The 22,975-nt window shown below is 37.4% G+C and overlaps 1 pseudogene; it reads right to left on the bottom strand.

Annotated features, from left to right (window-relative positions):
- Positions 1–17,473: 17,473 nt before the first annotated feature.
- On the bottom strand, positions 17,474–21,303 carry LOC116628430 (annotated as a pseudogene).
- Positions 21,304–22,975: the final 1,672 nt, after the last annotated feature.

The raw sequence follows: 22,975 nt of genomic DNA, 5'->3' as shown, positions 1-22,975 counted from the left end.
TGAAAGCAGAATTAGAGTCTTTAATTCTTCCACTGCTTAACCACCTACTGTGTCTGCTGCCTCTTCCTGAAGCAGTCTTGGACCTAGTGATTTCATTTGTAGAATTTATCTAATGTATATATTCAGGGTTGTGAAATGATATATGAACAGGGATATCCGTTAACAATGTTGTGATAGCAAAATGACTATCAATAAGGGGCTTGTTTTTATGTACTGAAATGGAATGATCTCTAAGATACATTGTTAAATGGAAAATAAGCAAGGTGTGAAACAAAGTATAGTATGCTCCCATCTTCGTTTTTAAAAACAGAAAAAAGAATATATACATTTGTATAATTTCTTAAAGAGTACTTCTGGAAAGATATACAAAAAATGAATAAAATGTACTGCCTCCACGAAGAACGTGGTGGTTCATGTAAAGGGATGGGTGGGAGAGTCCTCACTATACCATTTTGTAACTTTTGAATTTTGTACTTGTAAATAATTACTAATTAAAAGATAAATTTAACAAAGAAACACATACACAAATACAGTGTGATACTCTGTTATGCTTAACATGGAAGTCTTCTGTAACCTCTTAAGTTTAGTTTGCCTCATACTTCAGTAGTGTGCTGAATTTTCAGGAATTTTGCAAGCTGGTTGATGTCACATTGGTAACTTGAAATTGGCCATGATGAAAGTATTTACACCACAGAAATGGACAAACACTGTAAGACAGGCCTTTTGTTTTTCTTGGAGAGCTGGTTGTTATACATTTCCTGGCACATGACAGCTCATAATCAGTCATATTCTGTTCTTTAATGGGTGATTGCGTTTCAGTGATGTCACTTGATCCTCTAGACACAAATTCATGTAATAATGTTATATTACCATGGAGTTTATATTGTTTGAATTAAAGTTTGTTCTTAATTTAACTTGAAGACTTAAACTGTATCTATTTTAAATGTTTTTACTTTTCTTTTGTACATATACTCTCAATGGACACAACTTCTGCATTTTCAATGGGTGAGTTTGACCAAAATTTTGAGGAACATAAGTCCTTTGAGTAAAATCCTACTATAGCAAAAGTGGCACGTTTGATTTGTTTCCAAAAGAATGACTGCTTTTCTGAGTTCCTGTGGTTTGGGAACCATTAGTGCTTACAACAGATATTACAAGAAGGGTAAATATAGTATTTGACAAGCTGTGGCTTCAGTCTGTTGTAAATGTGAGTTCCAAACCAAGTATAGGGGGAATGGGGAGCTACTACTATTCTGTTATAAAGCCCCATGGTTTGCCTTTACCCTCATTGCTTGAACCAATTCTGTTGACAATCCTATGATCAGCTGAAAGCACGTTTTTTCTTAAATCACTGATTTAAAAGTACCTGCCATGAAACCGGAGTGCTTGGGTTCAATTTTCACTCTACCATTCATGGATGGTGTGACTTTGGGCAGACCACTTAACCTCTCTGTGCCTCAGCTTCCTGATCCTCATAAGGTTGCTGTCAGGATAAATGAATCAATACTTCTAGAGTGCTTAGAACAGGGCTTGACCCATGTGTTACTTAGAAATGCATTTTAAAATTTCATGTATATGGGAAATGGGGATATTTTAATCTTATTTTTTATTTTAATTCCAGTATAGTGAACATGCAGTGTTATATTAGTTCCAAGTGTACAATATGGTGATTCAGCACTTTCATACAACACCTGGGGCTCATCAGGACAAGTGCCCTCCTTCATCCCCATCACCTATTTCACCCATCCCCCCACACACCTCCCCTCTGCTGACCATCAGTGTGTTCTCCATAGTTAAGAGTCTGTTTTGTCTCTCTCTTCCCCCGCCCCATGATCGTTTGTTTTGTTTCTTAAATTCCACACATGAGTGAAATCATACGGTATTTGTCTTTCTCTGACTGACTCATTTCGCTTAGCGTAATACCCTCTAGCTCCATCCACGTCATTGCAAATGGCAAGATTTCATTCTTTTTGATGGTTGAGTACTATTTCATTGTGCATATATACCACATCTTGTTCATCCATTCATCTATCAGTGGACACTTGGACCATTTCCATAATTTGGCTATAGTCAATAATGCTGCTATAATGTAGGGATGCACGTATCTGTTTACATTAGTGTTTTTGTATTTTGTGGGTAAATACCCAGGAGTGAGATTACTGGATCATAAGCTAGTCCTATTTTTAACCTTTTGAGGACCCTGCATATTGTTTTCTACAGTGGCTGCACCAGTTTGCATTCCCACCAACACTGTAAGAGGGTTCCTTTTTCTCCACATCTTTGCCAACACCTGTTGTTTCCTGTGGTGTTGATTTTAGCCATTCTGACAGATGTGAGGTGGTATGTCATTGTAGTTTTGATTTGTATTTTCCTGATGCTGGGTGATGTTGAGCATCTTTTCATGTGTCTATTGGATAAATGGGATCTTCTAATGATCTTTTTTGCTACCGAATTCTAGCTTACTTGCACCGTGTCAAAGAACCTTCTTTATAATTTCAGTCCTTTGGAATTTGTTGATACTTGCTTCATGGCCCAGCATATAATCATTTTTTTTGGTAGAAGTTTTCTGTGCACTGGATACAGTGTTCTGTGTATGTCCATTAGGTTGAGGTTGTTAATTGTGTTGTTCAAATCCTCTGTATCTTCATTATTTTGCCTGCTTGTTCATAGAGTTACTAAGAAAGGTATGTTAAAATTTCCCTTGTTTCCTCATAAGCTATGTTAAGCACTATTTTTATCCTCCACGCCACTATATGACTCTTGTCAAAGTCACCAGTCACCTCCATGTTGCAAGATCTGGTGGTGATTACTTGGTCTTCCTCTTATTAGGCCCCCTAGTTCATCACTCCCACTTCCTTCATACACTTTCTTCAGTTTGCCTATCGGTTTTCTTCTTATGTGACTCTTGGCTCTTTTTTAGACTTTTTTTTTTATACTGATTTTCCCTCATTTCTCTTCTTTATGTATACTTTTTCATTGCCTAGATGACCTCATCCAGACTCAAGGCCTTAAATACTGTTTACATGATAAGGACTCCCAAATTAGTATCTCTAGTTATAGACATTTCTCTTGGACTCCAGAATTATATATCCAAGTGTCTATCCAGTGGTTTCACTTGAATTATCTAATAGGGTTCTACAACTCAATATGTCTAAAACTAAGCTTTTGATATTCCATCCCAAACCTGCTGATTTTACAGTTGACCACTTCTCACTATCTTCGGTGCTACCACCGTCGTTCAAGTTACCATCACTTCTTAGCTTCTTCCCTTGCCCTCTACAGTCTATTCTTTACATAGCAGAGTGATCCGATTAAAATACAAGTCAGATGGATCATGTCTCTCCTCTGTTCAAATCCCTCCAGTGGCTTGCCCATCTCAGGGAAGTTGGCCTAAGATGGTGGCCTCAGAGTAAAATGCAAAGTCCTTACAATTCTTTACAAGGCCCTCAATTGCCTTTCTGACTCCTTTGATTACTCTGACTCCAGACACATTGGCCTCCTTACTATTCTTCAAATATACTCCTTCCTGAGGGCCTTTGCTCATGTTGTTCCTTCTGCTGGGTCCACATGGTTCACTTTTCACATACTTTAGGTCTTTACTTAAAAGTCCTCTTCTCAGTGAGCCTTTCCTATCTAAATTTACATACCCCCTCCCCCACCAACATATCGTACTTCTTTCTCTGTTATTTTTCCCTCGGCACTTACCACAATCTAACATATACTTCATTTGTATTGGTTATTTTCTGTCTCCAGTGGAATGTAAGCTACAAGAAGGCAGGGATTTTTATCTTTTTTTCCTTCACTGGTGTATCTTTAGCACCTGGTATGGTGTCTAACAAATCCTCAATTAAAATGTATTTAATGAATAATTTTACATGACTTTATTTAAACTCATTAACCTAAGAACTTGATGTGCTGTTAGTTTGTAATGGGAGGTACATATATATCATTACTGATATAAATTTGGTTTAGTTTTTCATCTAATTCTGTCTCTTATTTTCAGATTATCTTCCCTGTATGATATATTATAACCAACATTACCTTCACAAGCCCACAAACCTGTTGGAGCCAGACAGCAATGTGGAAAAACCATAGCGAACAATCTGGATGGCTCACTTGCTAGCATTGTAGGAAGTAAGCATCTATTTTTAAATCAATAATTCAGATATATATATATTTTTAAATGCATTTTAAGAAAAAGTATACAAAATTAATGTAAAATTTGTTTGTTTTATGAAACAGATCTTAACCTTGGAGAAAGCCCAGTCAACAAGTAAGTTTTTATTATTTAAAAAGGACAGCCGATAATACATACATGTTAGAGGAAGAGACTCATGAGAATAACAACTAGAAAATAATTATTTTAGAATTCGATATAGGAATCATTTGTTACAAAACGCTATAATATGTGAATTTTTTTTCCTTCAAAAATTAAAGTAGAGAATTTACTCTTTATACTCTATCCCAGTTTTTGTAGGTGAAGTTCTTGGTTAAAGTGCAATGTCTTATGTATTGCATGGTTCTCCTTCTACCCCTCTGACAATCCCTTTATGGTTCATCTGAAGGATCTTCTTTTTCTAAGCATGTTTTAAATATTGGCATTTCTCAAATTTTTTGTACTTTTGGTTCTTTTCTTACTTTATTATATAGACTGTATTAAATGAATAATACTTATTTTTTATTTTATTAAACAAAGACAATAAGACCACTAGTTGGAGCTCCTCAGCATCTTAAGATAATCAGTGTTACTTCAGTGTGTGAATCCCTACATTTTCAGCCGAAAAAAAACTCCAAAAAGCAGGCAAATTGAAACCAAAGGAAGGCAGAAGTGATAATATTAACAACAAACACTGTGGAATGTAAGTTTAAAATCACTAAACAGAATAAGGAAGGATATCATACAATGATAAAAGACACTTATTATGGAGACACTGTTTTGTGTATACACAAATTTAAATATATAAGGTAAAAATTATTAGAAATACAGGAAGAACTTGAGAAAAGAAAATAATAAATAATAATCCTGAGTGTGTGCACGCACACATACACACACAATGTTTATTTTCTTCAAAGCAACCAAAAAGAAAAACATGACAAAAAACTAAAGAATTTTACAGGCTACATTCTGTCATAATCTAATGAAGTCAGAACTTGTTAATAAAAAATTGGGCATGAAAATCTTAGCTATTTATAAGTTTAACCTTTGCCAAAGAGGAAATACATAGTTTGATAACTATCAAAAGCTAAACTCAGAGGAAAATTTCTTCATTGTAAAAAAGGGAAATTAATAAGAATTTAGTTTTTATCTTAAGAAATCTATGTAAAATTGTAAAAAAAAATTAGATAAAATTTATAAAGATAAAAGCTCAAATTAATAAAATTGCAAACAAAAACAAACGCAAAACTTATTTCTTTGTAAAGTCCAATAAAAGAAGATCCTCTGACTAAGCAGAAAAGAGTGTAAAAGTATAACAACATGAAGATTAAGAGGGCTGACATAACCACAGGTGTAGGCGAGACTAAAATAATGAAAGCAAATACTTTATGCAACAGTTTGGCAACAACATATTTGAAAATTGGGAGTAAATTGATGATTTCCAGGCAAAATATAAACAACAAAATTCATCCAAGAAACATGTATGGACCAAATACCACGCAAGGTTTTTTTTTTTTTTTAGTGTGATATTTATTTATTTATTTATTTATTTATAAAAGATTTTATTTATTTATTATTTATTTTTTTAAATTTTATTTTATTATGTTATGTTAATCACCATACATCATTAGTTTTTGATGTGGTGATCCACGATTCGTTGTTTGCATATAACACCCAATGCTCCATGCAGAACGTGCCCTCTTTAATACCCATCACCGGGCTAACCCATCCCCCCACCCCCCTCCCCTCTAGAACCCTCAGTTTGTTTCTCAGAGTCCATAGTCTCTCATGGTTCATCTCTCCCTCCGATTTCCCCCCCTTCATTCTTCCCTTCCTTCTCCTAATGTCCTCCATGCTATTCCTTATGTTCCACATATAAGTGAAACATATGATAATTGACTTTCTCTGCTTGACTTATTTCACTTAGCGTAATCTCCTCCAGTCCCATCCACACATAAGTTTTTAAAAAGGAATTATAGATATGAAACACCTCATCTGAGATGGTAGTGCTGGAGGTGGTATAATGAAAAGCAGATGCGTCTGAGACATGTTTTGAAGGTAGAGTTGATAGCACCTGCTATTAGAGGTGAGGGAAAGAGGATTAGGGATGGTGCTTAAGTTTTTGGTTTGGGCTACTACATGGATGGTAATGTCACATATTGTGATGGGAAAGATTGAAGGAGAAATAGTTTCAGTTGGTAAGTTGAATTAAGCATTCCCTTTTGACATGTTTCAGATATGTATGAGACATCTAAGAGGTAGGTAAACATAGGAGTCTGGATTTTAGAGCTGGAGCTAAAAACTGTGGTAGTTAAAGCCATAAGGGCTTGATCACTTCATCTTGGTAGAGAATAAAGAGGATAATGGTAGGTCCAGAATTGAACTTGGAAACATCCTAATATTGTGGGGATTGAACAGAAAAGGTTAAAGTGTCAAGAATTGAGGAAAACAAAGCACAAACAATGAATCAGGAATAAGTGTAACTTTGGATCTTTAGAAGCTAGAATACAGTACTTCAATCTGTTAAAAATTCTTAGTGAAATTTATTTTCAGTCTAGAATTTTGTACTCAGACAAGCTCTCAACCAAATGCAAGAGTTAAATAGACATTTTCAAAATTCAAAAAAATCTAAAAAAATTACCTACCATGCACCTTTGCTCAGGAAGCTCCTACAGGGTATGCTCTAAGAAAAGAAAGAAGTAAACTAAGAGAGAGAAGCACATGGGATTCAGGGAAAAAGAGAGCCCTACTGAAGTGAGAGGTGGAGGGAATTCCCGATATAGCAACAGTGGAAATTCCAGGGTGACATTTGTACAATTGGCCTAGAGAGTAGCACATTAGATTGGAACAGAAGGATATAGAACTCCAAGAGAGATGTCTCCAGGAAAAAAATCCTTCAACTTGAGATAGTTATTATTTCCACTAGACCATAAGCTCCATGAAGGCAGGTATTTTCATCCGTTTTATATATTTTAAGCACCAAGAATAGTGCCTGGCACCTAGTAGATATTTAATGGATATTTGTTGAATGAATACAATGAATCCACATTTCACATGTGAGAAAACTGAGATATGGAGATTCTGTAACTTGCCCAACCTTATACAGTTATTAAGTGCCTGACGTGGGATTTGAACCTAGGCAGTCTTGCTCTAGAGTCAGGGCTATTAACCTCCTTAGTGGTTTTATATATACATAAACTAGATTTTAAAGATGTAGATGTGGGGGGCGCCTGGGTGGCTCGGTGGTTAAGCGTCAGCCTTCGACTTGGGTCATGATCTCCAGGTCCTGGGATCCAGCCCCATGTTGGGCTCCCAGCTCAGCGAGTCTGCTTCTCTCTCTCCCTCTGCTCTCCCCCTACCTGTGCTCTTTCTGTCTGTTTCTGTATCTCTCTCAAATGAATAAATAAAACCTTTAAAAAAAATAAAGATGTAGATGTGGAAAGGTAGGAGGGGAAGTAGGATATGGTGTAAGTGATATATCTTCCAAAGAAAATCAATAATGTCTAAAACTTATAAGTTAAGATATACTAGTATAGGCATATTTTTATTAGGATTATGGAATTAAATACCATAAAGAAAAGAGTGGCTACCTTTTGGAAGGGGAAGTGGTGACTGATGTTTTGGTTTTGGATCTTTTAGCATTAAGACTTTTTAAACTCTGTATCACGTAGATAAAACTTAAATTTATCTAAGTCAAATGACAAATATGGAATAAATAGGAGCTTTTAGAGACAAGAACCATAAGAGTTTGTTTCCTTTTCGTTCTATTAATTCTCATATGATATATTTTCTATCTAGTATTATTTATTCTCCTAAATAACTTTAATTCTATGAAGCGGATAGGTAAAGCATTGTTTATCCCCATTTTACAAATAAAGGAAGAAGTTACTTAATCAAGGTTACACAGCTAGTGAATAGCCTCGTGGGGCTCCGAATGTAATATTTCTGCCTCTTAGCCTAGTGCCCCTTGACCTACTACCATGAGGGTATACTAGTTTTTTTCTCCAGATACACTATTAAGATAGTTTAGAATAAAATATATTCACTCAAGTCACTTTATTTATGGGAAACTGCTACTATTGAATTCTTTCTATTAACTCTCAAACTTCATTAGTGGGGAATTTAAACTTGGCATTATCTAGCAAAACCCAGTAGAAACTTTCAGTTTTGAAATGATAACTTAATTTCCTATACAAAAACAGCCAATGGTCTTTTTTTTGGCGTTGTTTTGTGATTCCGTCCTATTATCTCTTACCTGTTGAGAAGCATGAACATTGTCTCAAGGGCTGTATCCTGACTTTATGTTTAAATGGTAGATTTGTCATTCTCCAAAATGGGCTGATTTATAAATCCCATCTTAGATCTGACATGAAGTGGCCTCAGCCTTCAGAGATGGAAATTCCTGGTGGAATGAAGTGGCAGTTGAATACCTACACCTGCACATCAACGCTCTGGAAACATATTTCTATTCCTCCTGTTCCCCACATGGTAATGTTTATTAGGTATTATTACCTAGAATGCTAGAATGGTAGCCGTAGATCAAAAGAAAGAGATTTGAGAGATAGAACTGACAGGAGTTGCTAATAGATTGAAAGTTGAAATATGGGTCCCCAATAAATTATCTGCAATTCTAAAATTCAAAAAGCTCCAGAAAACAAGGTTTTTTGTTTGTTGTTGTTGTTGTTTTTGTTAAGTTTGCAACAAACTCTTTTGGCTGCAAAACTTCATCTGAACTCAGATGAGGCTGTAGTTATTATTTATCTAACTGTAAATATTCACACATGAATTTTGCATTTGTGTTTTGCTGCAGAGATATTAATGTGTTTGATTAACAGGGTGCTATTCCAGCCCCCCCTGGGGTGTTACTAATATATTCTTTGTGTAATTTCTAAATTATTTTTCCAAAATACAAAACATTTTGAATTCCAAAATACATTTGGCCCCAAGGGCTTAAGGATGTGGACCTGTGCTATTTTTATATGATTTTGCTTTAAAACTTCATTGGTCCAATGATAGAACAAACTGCATATTATCTATTGAGTACACAGTGACTTTGTTTTCCTAATATGCAGCTGAGGTACGTTCTAGGAATGAGAGTTTTGAGAGGATTTGGGAAACAGGAGTAAGTAATTTCAAAATGTACTGAGGAAAGGTGTGGCTGCTTCATAGTGGACACAGATGACTAAGAACCTAGCAAGGGTATAGCAAGGGAATTTTGGGGTTTGGAATAAATAGGAAGAAGTGTAGAAACAACCTAACAGTTGGGGTCAAATTTACGTTAGAAAAGCTATTAATATTATTCCCTTATTTTCCTTTAAATGGCTGCAAGATCTGGTGATTTCCGTTCTTTCATTCTTGATATTGGTGATTTGTGTCTTCTGTTTTTGGCAGTCTTGCTGCAGAGTTATCAATTTCGTTGATCATATCAAAGAACCAACTTTTAGTTTTATTGAATTTTCTCTATTGGCTTTCTGTTTTTAATTGTATTGATTTCTGCTTTTATCTTTGTTATTTCCCTCCTTCTGCTTGACTTGAGCTTATTTTGCTCTTCTCCTAGTTTCTGAAGAAAGCAGTTTGGATTATGGATTTGATACTTTTCTAATATATTGTTTAATGGTATAAAACTCCCACTAAGTCCCTGCTTTAGATGTTTTTTTTTCATTTTTGTCCAGTTCAATGTATTTTTAATTTCTTTTTGACTCAGAGATTGTTTAGAGGTATGTTGTTTAACTTCTAAGCATTGGAAGATTTTTTTGTTATGATTTTATTATTGGCTTCTAATTTAATTCTTTTATGGTCATAGAAAGTATGTTGTATGCTTTAAATTCTTTTAAATTTGTTAAATTTGATTTATAACCCAGGGTATGGTCTATTTTGGCGAACATTCTGCGAACACCTAAAAACACGTGTATTCTGCTGTTGTTGGGTGGAATGTTCCATAAATGTCAATTAGGTCCTGATGTATTTATATTTAGGGCTACCATTTTGTTATTTTCTGTTTTTTCCCTCTATTCATCGTCATTGTTGTTCCTCTGTTTCTTCTTTCTTGCCTTCTTTTGGGTTCTTTGAATATATTTTGGAATAGTATTTCCTTTTAATTTATATGTTGTGATTTGGACTATATCTCTCTGTATGGTTTTTTAGCGTTTGCTCTAGCACGTACAAAATACATACTTTTCACAGTCCATTTAGAATAAGAATTTTACCATTTCAATTGGAGTGTAAAAGCATTAGCACCATATAGGTCCCCTTACCTTCCTCCTTTTATGTTACATTGAAAAGACCAATCAGATTAAAAAAAAAAAAAAAAAGGAAAAGACCAATCAGACAATCTTACACTTTTTGCAGAACTCAAGAATGGGAGAATAGCCTGTTATATCTACCGAGATACTTACCATTTCTGTTGCTCTTCCTTCATTTCTTCTAGTATCATTTCCTTTCTACCTGAAGAATATCCATTAGCAATTCTGGCGATGAATTCTCTTATTTTTCCTTCATTTGAGAATGGCTTCATTTCACCTTTAATCCTAAAGCAATTTTTAAAAATTTTTTATTGTTATGTTAATCACCATACATTACATCATTAGTTTTTGATGTAGTGCTCCAATCCTAAAGCAATTTTTACTGGATACAGAATTCTGGAGTGACAGTTCTTTTCTTTTAGCATTTGAAAGATGGGCCACTTTATTCTGGCTTCATGGTTTCTGGTGAAAAATCCTTATTCTGGCTTCATGGTTTCTGGTGAAAAATCCTGTCATCTGAATCATTTGTTCCCCTGTAGATATTGCATAGTTTTTCTGTGGCTGCTTTCCGGATATTTTTCTTTGTCTTTCATTTTCAGAAGTTTGAATATGATGGCATGGATTTGGGGAGTTTATTCTGCTCAGGTTTGTACAGCTTCTTGAATCTGCATTTTTATATCTTTTGCCAAACTTGGGAAGTTTTCTGCCCTTAATGCTTCAAATGTTTTTTCAGCACTATAGTCATTCTCTTTCCCTTCTGTGACTCTGATGACACAAATATTAGACCTTTAGATTGTGGTCCCACTGGTCCCTGAGGCTCTTTGTTTCTTTTAAATCTTTTTTTTCCTGTTCTCCAGAATAAATAATTCCATTGGTCTGTCTTCAAGTTCAGTGAATCTTTCCTCTGTCATCTGCATTCTGATATTGGGTCCTTCAAGTGTGTATTTTTATCTCAGTTATTGCAGTTTTTAGTTGTGAAACTTCCATTTGTCTTTTCCTATATCTTCTGTTTCTTTGCTGATGCTTTCTATTTTAACTTTTATTTCAGGAGTGTTCATGATTACTCATTCAAGCATTTTATAATGGCCACTTGAAAGTCTTTGTCAGATAATTTCACCATCTGTGTCATCTCATCATTGGTGTATGTTGATTACCTTTTTGTCATGCAAGTTGAGATTTTTATGGCTCTTCATGGGTCAACTAATTTTGGATTGCGTCCTGGACATTCTTGACTATTATTTTGTTGGATTGCGTCCTGGACATTCTTGACTATTACTTTGTCTCTGGGCCTTATTAAATTTTATGGAGAATGTTGGTATTTGTGTTTTAGCAGGGATTTGACCTGGTTAGGTTTAAGCTGCACATTCTGCCTCCTTCTCTGGCCTGTGGTTCCAGCCAGCGTCAGCTCGGTTTCTGCAGCCTTTGTGCTGCTATTCGGGCCTGTCCTGCATGTGTGCCACCCGATGGTCAGCCTGGGGCCTGGGTGTTGGCCTCTCCCCTGTAATCATTCCTCGGTATGTTCATCAAGATCAGATCTACCATTGTGTTTTCATTTTCATCTGTTTCCATGTAATTTTTGACTTATTCTTTGATTTCCTCTTTGACCTATTCATTGTTTAATAGCATGTTATTTAACTTCCATGTATTTGTGGGCTTTCCATATTTTTTCCTATGGTTGATTTCTAGTTTCATAGTGCTGTGGTCAGAGAAGATGCATGGTATGCCTTCTGTCTTTTTGAATTTGTTGAGACTTGTTTCGTGACCTAATACGTCATCTATTCTGGAGAATGTTCCATGTGTGCTTGAAAAGAATGTGTATTCTGTTTTAGGATGGAATGTTCTCAATATATCTATTAAATCCATCAGTTCCAGTGTGTTATTCAAAGCCATTGTTTCCTTGTTGATTTTTTGTTTGGATAATCTGTCCATTGATGTAAGTGGGATGTCATAGTTCCCTACTATTATTTGTATTACTATCGGTTAATTCCTCTATGTTTGTTATTAACTGTTTTATGTATTTGGGGGTGCTCCCATGTTGGGTGCATAAATATTTGCAATTGTCGTATCTTCTTATTGGATCATCCTCTTTATGATTATATAGTGTCCTTCTTTGTCTTTTGTTACAGTCTTTGTTTTATTTTTTATTTTTTTTAAAGATTTTATTTATTTAAATTGTCAGAGAGAGAGAGAGAGAGAGCACAAGCAGGGGGAGTGGCAGGCAGAAAGAGAAGCAGGCTCCCCACTGAGCAAGGAGTCCAGTGTGGGACTTGATCCCAGGACCCTGGGATCATGACCTGACCCGAAGGCAGATGCTTAACCGACTGAGCTACACAAGCATCCCTATTGTTTATTTTTTTTTAAAGATTTTATTTATTTGTTTGAGAGAGAGCAGGGGGTAGGAGTGGAGGGAGAGGGAGAAGCAGATTCCCGGCTGAGCAGGGAGCCTGACAAGGGATACAATCCCAGGATCCTGAGATCATGACCTGAGCTGAAGGCAGACGCTTAACTGACTAAGCCACCCAGGCGCCCCTACAGTCTTTGTTTTAAAGTCGATTTTGTATGATATAAATATTGCTACCCTGGCTTTCTTTTGACATCCATCTCCTGAGGCAAGGGAAATAAAAGCAAAGGTAAACTATTGGGACTACATTAAAATAAAAAGCTTCTGCACAGCAAAGGAAACAATCAACAAAACTAATAGGTAACCTATGGAATGGGAGAAGATATCTGCAAGTGACATATCCAGTAAAAGGTTAGTATCCAAAATCTATAAAGAACTTATCAAACTCAACACCCAAAAGATGAATAATCCAATTTAAAAATGGCCAGAAGACATGAACAGCCATTTCTCCAAGAAGACAATCAGATGGGCACTTGGGTGGCTCAGCTGGTTAAGCGTCTGCCTTCAGCTCAGGTCATGATCCCAGGGTCCTGAGATCGAGTCCCGCATTGAGCTCCTTGCTCAGCAGAGAGCCTGCTTCTCCCTCTCCCTCTGCTGCTCCCCCTGCTTGTGCAATCTCTCTCTCTTTCTCTCTCTGACAAATAAATAAAATCTTAAAAGAAAGACATACAGATGGCCAACAGACACATGAAAAGATGCTCAGCATCACTCATCATCTGGGAGATGTAAATGAAACCCACAATGAGATATCCCCTCACAGCTGTCAGAATGGCTAAAAGCAACAACACAGGAAACCGCAGATGTTGGTGAGGATGGGGAGAAAAGGGGAACCTCTTGCACTGTTGGTGGGAATGCAAACTGGTGCAGCCACTCTGAAAAATAGTAGGGAGGGTCCTCAAAAGTTCAAAATAGAACTACCTTATCATCCAGCAATCACTACTGGGTACTTACCCAAAGCATACAAAAACCCTAATGCAAAGAGATACATGCATCCAAAAGTTTACTGCAGTATTGTTGACAGCAGCATTATTGACAGTATGGAAACAGCCCAAGTGTCCATCGATAGATGAATGGATGAAGAAGGTGTGGTATATATTTATAGTGGAATATTATTCAGCTCTAAAAAGAATGAAGTCTTCCCATTTGCAATGACATGGATGGAGCTAGAGAGTATTCTAATTGAAAACTTAACCCTCAGCCAAACCCTAACTCTAACCCCTAACTGTTAACCACTAACCCCTAATCCTAAGCCCTCACCCTGACCATAACCCTCTACCTAAATGCATCCCTCTGTAGAGGTCTCTGAACTGCAGGACAGTAGGCCCATACCCTTATCCCAGCCCTAACCCTAATGCTTATCCTTATGCCAACTCTACACCAAGCCCTACTCCAAGATCTGAGGAAAGAAAATATTTGGTGTATATATACAATGGTATGTTACTCAGGCATGAAGAACAAGGAAATCTTGCCATGTGTAATGACATGGATAGAGGTAGAGAGTATTCTTCTTTTTTTTTTTCTTGTAATTGAAAACCCAATCCTAAGCCAAACCCTAAACTTTACCCCTAACCACTAACTGCTAACACCTAACCCTAACCCATCAATCTGACTATTACACTTGCCCTAAATTTATCCCTCTGTAGAGGTCTCTGAACTACAGAACAATAGGCTCATACCGTCACCCTGGCCATAACCCTAACCTTTACCCCTATTCCAGCCCTACACTGAACCCTACTCTAAGGTCTGAGGAAAGAAAAGATTTGGTAGATTTGGTGTGTATACACACACACACACACACACACACACACACACACACACACGAATATTACTCAGCCACAAAAAAGAATGAGATCTTGCCATTTGCAATGACAAGGATAGAGCTAGTATCATGCTAAGTGAACTAAGTCAGAGAAAGACAAATACCCTATGATTTCACGCATATGTGGAATTTAAGAAACAAAACAAATTGAGCAAAAGGAAGAAAAGAGAGGGAGGCAAACCAAGAAACAGACTCTTAACTATGGAGAAGACACTGATGGTTACCAGAGGGGAGGTGGGCAGGGGGATGGGTGAGCTAGGGGATGGGGATGAAGGAGTGCAGTCGTTGTGATGAGCAGTGGGTGTTGTATGTAAGTGTTGAATCACTATATTGTATACCTGAAACTAATACTACACTCTGTGTTAACTACACTGGAATTTAAATAAAAACTTAATTAAAAGAAAATCAAACCTACCCCTGCACAGGTGGAGGGGGGGCACCATGAGCGGAGGAGTTCACAAACAGCTTCCCTGTGTTTTTCTCTCTCTGCTTTCTCTCCAGTATTTTCCTCTGGTCCAAAACTCTACTCACTTCTGTGATTGAGACAAGTCAGCGTTCCAAGTGGCGGTAGGACAGAGAGAGTTAAAAAAAAAAAAAAATTGTCCCTCCGCTCATGGAGCCACAGCTCCACCTAATGGAGAAGAAAACTTCTCTCCTTGGAATATTGGCCACCTTTGTTGCCCTGATAGCACTGGGAGCTGGGGCGTGATAGAATAGAGAAAAAGGAGGAAAAAGGAAAAACACTGGGGGACTTTCTGACTCTCTCTGAGCTTTAGAAGTTCTCTTTAGAGCTACTCAGGTCAGAGCCAGACTTCTGGAATTTTCTCTCATCTGTACAATAGTGATCTCTTCCAGGTTTCAGGCTGCTTTCAGTCCAGTGTGGAGGATAATGGAAGGGAAAAAGGATAAATTCACTTCCAGTTCAGTGGTACTTTTAATTCTGGTGTTTTCCGTACTCTACTTGCTGATGTTTACTTTTCTATTTTCTGTCTCTATCAATTTGACTATTATAGGTACCTCATTATAAGTGCATTCATACATTATTTGTCCTCTTGTGTCTGGCTTATTTCACTTAGTGTAATGTCTTCAAGATTCATCCATGTTGTAGCCTCAGAATTTCATTCTTTTTTAAGCCGAAATAATTTTCCATTGTATATATTTACAACATTTTGTTAATCCATGCATCCACTGATGGACATTTGGGTTGTTTCCATCTTTTGGTTATTGTGAATAATGCTGCTATGAACACTGGTGTACAAATATCTGTTTGAGTTTCTGCTTTCAATTCTTCGGGTATATACCTGGAGGTAGAATTGCTGGATCATATCGTAATTCTATGGTTAATTTTTTTAGGAATTGTCATACCATTTACTCCAGTGGCTAAAGCACTTTATATTTCTACCAGCAATGCATGAGGGTTCCAGCTTCCAAACACACTCACCAACACTTGTTTCCTGGATTAAAAAAAAATTATTATAGCCACTGCTAATGGGTGTGAATTAATATCTCATTGTGATTTTCATTTTCATTTCCCTAATGTTTAGTGACGTTGAGCATCTTTTCATGTGATTTTTTGCCTTTTGTGTATTTTCTTTGGAGAAATGTCTATTCAAAACCTTTGGCCATTTTTGAATTTGGTTATTTGTTTTGTTGTTGTTAAATTGTAGATGTTCTTATACATTTTGGATATTAATCCCCTATCAGATACATGATTAGGAAATATTTTCTCCCATTCTGTGGGTTGTCTTTTTACTCCCATGATTGTGTCCTTAAATACACAAAATTTTTAGAGATTTCATGAAGTCCAGTTTATCTACTTTTTGCTTTTGTTGCCTGGACTTTTGGTGTCATATTTAAGAATTCACTGCCAAATCCAATGGTATGAAAGTTACCGCCTATGTTTTCTTTTAAGATTCTTCCAGTTTTCACTCTTAAGTTTAGGTCTTTGATCAATTTTGAGTTAATTTTTGTATATACTGTGAGGTAAAGGTCCAACTTTATTGTTTTGCATGTGACTATCCAGTTGTCCCTGTATCATCTGTCGAAGACTGTCCTTTTTCCATTGAATGGTCTTGGTACCCTTGTCAGAAATCAATTGACTAGATATGTGAGGGTTTTTTCTGTGCTCCTTCTTCTATTTCATTGGTTTATATGTCTGTCTAGTCCTAAGTTTGTCATGTTCAAGGAAAGATCATTGTCCTGGCTAGAAATGGTTCCATGTATTTGTTCTCAAAATTAAATATGTAGCAGAATTTTTTTCTGTATCTTACAACATTTCTTATTAAATACTAGTAGAAAATGTACTATATAGTAACTGACACTTTCCTTTAAGGTATTGCCTCCAGTGGGCTATCCAGTGACTTCACAGCAAGTGCCTATGTATAGAACGGTAAGAAAAAACCCTTTTAAGATATCAAGAGTGAGAGATATAGGTAAAATTCCCCATGGTTTGCACTAACAAAAAAAGCATGATATAGATCATTTAAAATGGAAGGTAGTCCATCCATGTCCTTCCCTCACATTGGAAAAAGAAATAGCAGCCCTTTGAGAAATGATATAGCAAAGGCTTTGTGTGATGGATAAAGGGAATAGAGAAAGGAACCCTAGAAATGGGGAGGAGAAGGGATGTGTGGTAGTGGAATAGTTTAGAGAAAGCTGTTCTAGAATTAATAGATAATCCAAAATAGGAATAATCAATATGCACATAATAGAGATTCAACTAAGCCTTAGTTTACATTCATGAAGTCCAATTTATCTATTTTTTTTTTCTTTCGTTGCCTGGACTTTTGGTGTCATATTGAAGAATTCATTGCCAAATCCAGTGGTATGAAATTTACCCCCTATGTTTTCTTCTTCTTCTTTTTCTTTATTTTAAATGTCCAGCGTTTATAATACGAGGGCCAGAGCTTTCTCCCCAACTCAAGTTTATAAATTTTCGATTGGCTTGTGAGGCCAATAGGGATACTTCTTCTTGTCTAATTTGGTTTCTGGGAAGACTTCATTCAGGTCCTCAGTGGTCATCTGATCAAATGGAATTATGTTCTTCATCTTCACCAGCTCTTGTTCATATTCCTCAATCCTGGCCTTTGAGAGAGACAAAACCTCAGTCCAACTGTCCACATCTTTTTCTTCAGCATCCACCTGAACAGTGTATTTATTCTCTGGCACAAGAAACTTCAGGGCATTAAAGTGCTTCTCAAAGACTCATCCAACAAACCAGCCTTCACCACATTGGCCTTGTCGTAAGCCCAGTTGATAGCAGGTGGTTTCTCAGGGAGAGTAGCCAACCTGGAGGTAAGTGTTTCATTCCAGGATTTCAGGGTGTTAGCAATGGCCTTCTGGTTTCAGGGTATGATCTCCCCAAAAGCTACCCAGTCACTAGTTTCTAGAGCAAGTTTTTGCCCCAGCCATCTTGAGATCCTTCACCGACCCCGGCAGCCCACAGTCCATAGCAGCAAGGAGCCCCTATGTTTTCTTCTAAGATTCTTATAGTTTTACCTCTTAAGTTTAGGCCTGGTTTGCTGCTGGTTTTCCTCCCTTTCTGCAGGGATTTTGTTGTTATTTCATTTTGTTTTGTTTGGGATCATTTCCCTTCTTTATCAAGCAGGTAAAAAAAGTGAAATTTAATAAGCTGAATTTGTTCTTATTGTTCAAGACTTGCAATGGGAGAAATTGTTAATACAAGCAAAATATCTGGAATTTTTCTGATTTCAGGCTTTTTATCCAACCCTTTTCTAGCTCATTTAATCTGTTATTTCTGTTCTGCCGATTTGGCAATGTTTTCATGATTTAAAATTTTTCTTTACTTACTTAAAAGCTGTTTGCAATCAGCAGTTCTTATAGCTTATAAGTTCTTATAGTTTTTATAGCTTCAATGCGTTTACATAAATTTCATGTGATATAATACAGTTAATGGAAACTCTGAAGTTCAGTCTACACAGCCTCACCACCAACTCACTCGTGTTCTTGTTGGTGCTGTTAATTTGGAAAAATGTTAAAAATACAGGGAAGTACAGAAGATAATAGCCATCCATGCTTCAACACCCTGAATTACTACGTGTTAATATTTTGTCATACATTTTTTCAGATCATTTTTAATGAAATTTTACAAATAAAACCAAAATAATCTTGGCACACTCCTAGTGCTAGTCACCCTCCACCTCTCCAGAGACAATGACTGTGACGAATTTATGTATGGCCTTCCAGAACATTTCCATTGTTTACTGTGGAAAAATAAGTAGTATTATTTTATATGATTTTTTAAAAAACTGATTATAATCATTATCATTTCCTACTTATGTTTTTGAGATCTATATAGATTGGTGCTTATTCATTATAATGGCTCAGTGGCATTCACCATGTAGTAGTATATTTTATCCCTTTACTGAAAAATTCCTCCAAAGAATTCTCTTGAACCTATTTTAGTGAGGACTCTGCCTGCCCCCATTGTTCTTATCTCAGTCATGAGTGACCTCCATATTATGATAACCAGTGGCCCCTCCTCAGTCCACATCATGTCTTACCAATGGCATTTGATACAGCTGATCGTTCCCTCCTTGAATGCTTGCTTTCACTTAACTTCTAGGACATCATACTCTCAGCCTTTTGTTCCTTCTCAGTTTCCTCTTTCCTGTCACTAAATATTGGACAGGATCAATCTCTGGATCAATCTCTGAGTACCTACTCTATCAACATTCATTCCCTTGGTGATTCCATCTACACCATGGCTTTAAATGTACATTTATACACTGATGACTCCCAAAGTTGTATCACCAGTCTAGAGCTCTTCCCTGCTACCAATTTATATATCCAACTACCTAATTGACATCTTCACTTGAATGCATAATAGGCATCTCAAACAGTATGTGTCCAAAACTGAACTCTTGATCTCCTCAGAGCTGTTCTACCCACAGCCATCCTAATCACAGCTGATGGCAACTTTATCTTTCCAGTTGCTCAGGCCAAAAACCTTGGAGTCCTGCTTGACGCCTCTTTCTTTTGCTTCATAAGTGATTGGCTTACAGTATAAGTTAGACCAAGCCACTTAGGTATAACTGCCCCCCTCCCATTTCTCTCAGAGTAAAAGCCAAGGTTCTCCATGCTCTCTCTCTGTCTTCATATCCTGGCACTCTTGCCTGGCTTAGTTCATTCTAGGCTGCTCTTTGAGTACACCAGGCATCCTCCCAGCTCAGGGCATTTGCAACTTTCTGTGCCCTGGCCTTGCAGCACTATTTTCCTAGATACCCATTTTGCTCACTACCTTATTTCCTTCAGGGATCTGAACAAATGAGTCCACTCTTGACTACCCCATATAAATGGTACCCCACTATTACCCAATGAGTTACTTTTCTGCCCTTATCTTACTCAACACTTCTATCACTCAGCCAGCACATATTCTTAAGCATCTACTATGTTCTAGGTACTGTTTTAGAAGCTGAGAATATAGCAATAATCAAAAGAAACAAAAATCCATGCCCTTGCGGGACATACATTCTAATGGTGGGGAGTACAAACAATAAATAAAATAAATAAGGTGACATGCTAGGAAGACATTTAAAGCAGGGAAGAAGAATTTAGAGAATTGGGGTAGGTTTCCAGTGAACACTTTATTGAGAATATGACTCAGTCTTAAGTAGAAAACTGAAAGAGGAGAGGGAATAGGCCACGTGGAAGATCAGTTCCAGGGAGAGGGAGTGGTCAATGCAGAAGTCCTGAAGAGTGTCAGGAGAGAGTAGATGAGATCACCTAGGAGTGAGTGTAGACAGTAACACAGGTCCAAGGAGTGAGCTCTGGGATGACTTGCCATTCATGGGGCAGGGAGATGCAGAGGAACTTACAAAGGAGGTAGAAAAGGAGTAGCCAGTGAGGGAAGAAGGATGTTTCTTGAAACACTCTTAGATTTGGAAACACCGTACTTTCTTAGTTTTCCTCCCTTCCTCCTACCTCTTTTCTTTTAACGTTCTTAAAAATTTTATTTGAGTATAGTTGACAGACAATGTTACATTAGTTTCAGGTGCACAGCATAGTGATTCAACATCTCTCTCTGTAATGCTATGCTCACCGCAAGTGTAGCTACCGTGGCGCAGCATACGGTGCTGTTACGGTATCATTGACTCTATTCCCGTGCTGTGCCTTTCATTCCCATGGCATATTCATTACATCACTGGAAGTCTGTATCTCCCACACCCGTTTTACCCCTCCCTCACCCCCCTCCCCTCGTGCAGCCATCAGTTTGTGCTCTGTATTTGCAGGTCTGATTCTGCTGCTTGTTTGTTTATTCATTTGTTTTGTTTTTTAGATTCCACACATCAGTGAAATCATATGATATTTGTCTCGCTTTGTCTGACTTATTTCCCTTAGCCTAATACCCTTTAGGTCCTGTCATGTTGTTGCAAATGACACAGTCTCATCCCTTTTTATGGCTGCATAATATTCTGTCTTCCTTATCCACTTGTCTATCAGTACACACTTAGGTTGCTTCCATATCTTGGCTATTGTAAATAATGCTGCCATAAACATAGGGATGCATATATCTGTTTGAATTAGTATTTTCATTTTCTTGGCGTAAATACCCAGTAATGCAATTGCTGGGTCATAGGGTATGAGGAACCTCCATACTGTTTTCCAGAGTGGCTGCACCAGCTTGCACTCCCACCAACAGAGTAAGAGGTTCCCGTTTCTCCATATCCTCGCCAACACCTGTTGTTTCCTGTGTTGTTAATTTTAGCCATTCTGACTGGTGTGAGGTGACACCTCATTGTAGTTTTGATTTGTATTTCCCTGATGGTTAGTGATGTTGAGCATCTTTTCATATGTCTATTGGCCATCTAGCCATTTTTCTTTGGAAAAATGTCTTTTCAGGTATTCTCATTTTTTTAATTAACATATAATGTATTGTTTGTTTCAGGGGTACCAGTCTGTGATTCATCAGTCTTACACAATTCACAGCACTCACCATAGCACATACCCTCCCCAATGTCCATCACCCAGGCACCCCATCCCTCCCACCCCCCTCCACTCCAGCAACCCTCAGTTTGTTTCCTGAGATTAAGGGTCTCTTATGGTTTGTCTCCCTCTCTCGTTTTGTCTTGTTTCATTTTCCCCTCCCTTCCCCTATGATCCTCTGTCTTGTTTCTCAAATTCCTTATATCAGTGAGATCATTTGATACTTGTCTTTCTCTGATTGACTTATTTCGCTTAGCATAATACCCTCTAGTTCCATCCACGTCGTTGCAAATGGCAAGATTTCATTTTTTGATGGCTGCATAATATTCATCTGTTGATGAACATCTTGTCTCTTTCCATAGTTTGGCTATTGTGGACATTGCTGCTATAAACATTGCGGTGCACGTACACCTTCGGATCACTACATTTGTATCTTTGGGGTAAATACCCAGTAGTGCAATTGCTGGGTGGTAGGGTAACTCTATTTTCAAATTTTTGAGGAACCTCCATACTGTTTTCCAGAGTGGCTGCACCAGCTTGCATTCCCCCCAACAGTGTGGGAGGGTTCCCCTTTCTCCGCATCCTTGCCAACATCTGTCGTTTCCTGAGTTGTTAATTTTAGCCATTCTGCCCGGTGTGAGGTGGTATCTCATTGAGGTTTTGATTTGTATTTCCCTGATGCCGAGTGATGTTGAGCACTTTTTCATGTGTCTGTTGGCCATTTGGATGTCTTCTTTGCAGAAATGTCTGTTCATGTCTTCTGCCCATTTCTTGATTGGATTCTTTGTTCTTTGGGTGCTGAGTTTGATAAGTTCTTTATAGATTTTGGATACTAGCCCTTTATCTGATATGTTATGTGCAAATATCTTCTCCCATTCTGTTGGTTGTCTTTTGGTTTTGTTGACTGTTTCCTTTGCTGTGCAAAAGCTTTTTATCTTGATGAAGTCCCAATAGTTCATTTTTGCCCTTGCTTCCCTTGCCTTTGGTGATGTTTCTAGGAAGAAGTTGCTGCAGCAGAGGTTGAAGAGGTTGCTGCCTGTGTTCTCCTCAAGGATTTTGATGGATTCCTGTCTCACATTTAGGTCTTTCAACCATTTTGAGTCTATTTTTGTGTGTGGTGTAAGGAAGTGGTCCAGTTTCATTCTTCTGCATGGGGCTGTCCAATTTTCCCAACACCATTTGTTGAAGAGACTGTCTTTTTTCCGTTGGACATTCTTCCCTGCTTTGTCAAAGATTAGTTGACCATAGAGTCGAGGGTCCATCTCTGGGCTCCCTATTCTGTTCCATTGATCTATGTGTCTGTTTTTGTGCCAGTACCATACTGTCTTGATGATGACAGCTTTGTAATAGAGCTGGAAGTCTGGAATTGTGATGACACCAGCTTTGCTTTTCTTTTTCAACATTCCTCTGGC

This window comes from Phoca vitulina, unplaced genomic scaffold (genome assembly GCF_004348235.1).
Source record: "Phoca vitulina isolate PV1807 unplaced genomic scaffold, GSC_HSeal_1.0 scaffold119, whole genome shotgun sequence".
NCBI lineage: Eukaryota > Metazoa > Chordata > Mammalia > Carnivora > Phocidae > Phoca > Phoca vitulina.
Note: the sequence above shows the minus strand (reverse complement) of the source record. Positions and strands in the feature narration are given on the sequence as shown.